This window comes from Chlorocebus sabaeus, chromosome 18 (genome assembly GCF_047675955.1).
Source record: "Chlorocebus sabaeus isolate Y175 chromosome 18, mChlSab1.0.hap1, whole genome shotgun sequence".
NCBI lineage: Eukaryota > Metazoa > Chordata > Mammalia > Primates > Cercopithecidae > Chlorocebus > Chlorocebus sabaeus.
The window spans coordinates 33,318,548-33,322,124 of record NC_132921.1 but is presented as its reverse complement, the minus strand read 5'-3'; the positions used below and the strand labels follow the sequence as shown (position 1 = coordinate 33,322,124).

The window sequence follows — 3,577 nt, the reverse complement described above, 5'->3', positions numbered from 1 at the left end:
ATGTGTGGAGAACTGACAGAGCTGCCCCTAGTGGCAATGCTCAGGAGTGGTGGAGGTGCCTAATGGACATGTCTGTCCCAGAAAAGAGGCACTGACACCCTGGGAATGGTTATTAATGAATCCTAAATTTCCTTTGGCTTTTGGCTTTCGGCTTTCTTTCGAATCCTCTGGCAGTCACATTGAATATAACTAACAAGTGCCAAGACAAGTCAATAGGGAAATTGTCTTGTCTTTTCAACAAAGGGTGCCAGGACAACTGGATGTCACCTGTGAAAGAATGAAGATGGACCCTACTTCACACCATCTATAAAAACTAACTCAAAAGGAATCAAAAGACATTTTGGAAGAGCTAAAAAGTACAAGACTATTGGAAGAAAATATAGGGGTAAATCTTGGTGACTTTGGAGTAAGCAATGGTTACTTAGATATGACACCAAAAGCACAAGCGATGAGAGAAAAAATAAGTTGGGCATCATCGAAATTAAAAACTTTCATGTTTCAAAGGACGCTATTATAAGAAAGTGAAAAGACAAAACACTGAATGGGAGAAAATATTTGTACACAGAAACTTGTACACAAATATGCACAGCAGCATTATTCATCATAGCCCACAGCGGGGCCAGGCACAGTGGCCTGTAATCCCAGTGCTTTGGGAGGCTGAGGAGGGTGAATCATGAGGTCAGGAGTTCCAGACCAGCCTGGTCAACATGGTGAAACCCGGTCTCTACTAAAAATACAAAAAAATTAGCTGGGCATGGTGGCACATGCCTGTAATCCCAGCTACTTGGGAGGCCGAGGCAGGAGAATTGCTTGAATCTGTGGGGCGGTGGTTACCGTGAGCCAAGATCGTGTCACTGCACTCCAGCCTGGGCGACAGAGTGACACTCCATCTCAAAAAAAAGAAAAAGCCCAAAGTGGAAACAAACCAATTGTCCATCAGTGATGAATAGATGAACAGAAGGGGTGCTATCCGTACAGTGGGATGCTGTTCAACCATAAGAAAGGAAAGAAGTACTGCCCCATGTTCCAACATGGATAAACCTAGAAAATGTTACGCTGAGCCCAAGAAGCCAGACACAGAGGCCGCATTTTGTATGACTGCATTATACGAAATGTGCAGAATAGACAGTCAAATCCACAGACAGAAGGTGGCTGGGGAAAGAGGGAAGGGAAGGGACTGCTAATGGGTATGGGCTTTCTTTGGGGGCTGATGAAAATTTTCTGGAACTAGATAAAGGTGATAGTTGTATAATCACAGGAATACTGTAAAAATTGCTGAATTGTGCACTAACGGTATGGGGAATGTATTGCCAAAAAAAAAAAAAATTAGTGGGGCTCAACCAGCTGACAACAGCATGGCCATGCCTCAGACTTTTTCACTAGGGACCCTCCATGAGCCTGCAGGTGCCCAGAGAGAGCCCCAGCTCTGCCCTCAAGGGTTGGCTGAGGGCTTCCTGGAGAAGGAGTTTTGGCTCAATGCTGAGCTGAGCCAACTGCAGTTTTTGGGGTCTGCAGGCCTCATTCACAATCCCGTGGAGTACTGTATAAGAGCCAAATTGCAACTTTGCAACTCGCTGCTGCCAAGGCCCCAAGGAAGTGCTCTTCCTGGGCACAAACCCAGGACCTTTTAGCATGGCCCAGACATGAGTGCCCTTTGAGGAAGTGAACATGGTCTGGGACTGGCTGGGCATTGGAGGGCCTGTGCTAACCCCTCCCCAAGAGCACCCTAAGCAGTCAGTGCTGGGACTGGGGTGCTCAGTCAGAGGTGAGTGTGGTGCCCGACTCTGGGGCTTTTCCTGGAACCTCTGTGGAGAGCCTGAGGTCTTCTCCTGTCACTGCTTTGTCCACAATCTGTGTTCTCTGCTATTCCTGGCTCCCAGAGAGCACAACCTCACTCCTGCTGAGCTGCCTGCTAAGCAGCAAGAACAGCTTCTTGGGATCTTAGTGCAGCCCTCTGCCGGCAGGTGTGGTGCCTGGGGGTGCGGCTGGGGTGGGAGAGGCGCGGCTGGTGCAGCAGTGGGTGCGAATGGCTCTGGCAGGCCTGATGCCAGAGGTCCAGGTGGAGGGGCTCCTGCGTCTCTCTCCCCGTAACCCACAGGCCAACAGGGCTAATAGGCAGTGACCAAGTGAGCTGACCAAGTGAGTTGGGGCTGCTGCCACGGTTATGGAGATGAGTGCCCGTGGGGCTTGGCATGGGACACATTCAAGGCCTCCAAGTCACTCTTGGGCAAGCAGATAACAACACACCCTGAACTGAAGCCAGAGGTCCTCCTGGGCTCCCTGGTTGCTGGGAAACATACCCTTCGATCTGTTGGACTGTTTTCCAACCTGCTGTGGCAGTTTTGATCCCAATCCTGTTCTCCCTGCCGAGTCCTGCTTTCCTCACCTTCCCTGAGCGTTGCCCTTTCTGTGGGAGGGAATCAGCAGAAGGTGCGCTGTTGCACTTCAGATGCTTCTACCTCATCATTTCCTTGGAAGTCTCTATTCAATGGGGAGCTTCCTGGACTGACTGCTAAGGTTGCATTTGCTTTTTCGCAGGAAATACCTTGTCAGGAACTCATCCTTATAGAACAGCTGCCCTCAGCTGACCCCTTTCCCAGGCCAGGACAAAGCATGGCACAAGGAATTCAGAGTGACCTTCTCATGAGAGGCTGAGGCTGGCTCAAAGAAATCAGTGTGGCAGTGTGAAAGTCAGAAGACCTGGATTTTCATCCCAGCTTTGCGACTTGTGAGCTTTATGATGGTCAAATTGATGGAGCCTGGGCCTCAGGCTGCTCCTCTGTTAAAGGGGGCTGCCTCCCTCCTGGGGTTTGTGTGAAGGTAATGGAGACAACACTTGAAAGTGTCTTGGCTGGGCGCGGTGGCTCATGCCTGTAATCCCAGCACTTTGGGAGGCCAAGGCAGGTGGATCATGAGGTCAGGAGATAGAGACCATCCTGGCCAACATGGTGAAACCCCATCTCTACTAAAATATACACACAAAAAATTAGCCGGGCTTGGTGGTGTGTTCCTGTAGTCCCAGCTACTCGGGAGGCTGAGGCAGGGGAATTGCTTGAACCCGGGAGGCAGAGGTTGCAGTGAGCTGAGATCGCACCACTGCACTTCAGCCTGGGCAATAGAGCAAGACTCTCAAAAAAAAAAAAAAAATTGTCTTGCATAGGCCTGGCTTGTGGCTTTGCTTTCTTGCTTTCTTACCTTGGGGTTGGGGAGTCACCGCACTATGCTACGAGGGAAGCCCCTCTCCATTCAGAAGACCCTGTTAGCGAGGAGTCTGGGCTCCCACCTGTGGCCAAGGTGAAGGGCAAATTCTTTCCCTGTCAGAGACAGACCAGTGAATTTAAGACAAACCCAGCCTGTGATTGTTCCAGTCTACTCATTAAAAGCTCCTAAACCTAGATGGATGTGGTGGCTCACGCTCATAATCCCAGCACTGTAAGAGGCTGAGGTGGGTGGATCACTTGAGGTCAGGAGTTTGAGACCAGCCTGGACAGCATGGTGAAACTTCATCTCCACTAAAAATAGAAAACTTAACTGGATGTGGTGGCGGGTGCCTGTAATCCCAGCTGCTCAAGAGGCT

At 50.1% G+C, this 3,577-nt stretch overlaps 1 pseudogene; it reads left to right on the top strand.

The window, feature by feature from the left end:
- Positions 1-1,361: 1,361 nt before the first annotated feature.
- LOC103222433 (single-strand selective monofunctional uracil DNA glycosylase-like) lies at positions 1,362-3,336 on the top strand (annotated as a pseudogene).
- Positions 3,337-3,577: the final 241 nt, after the last annotated feature.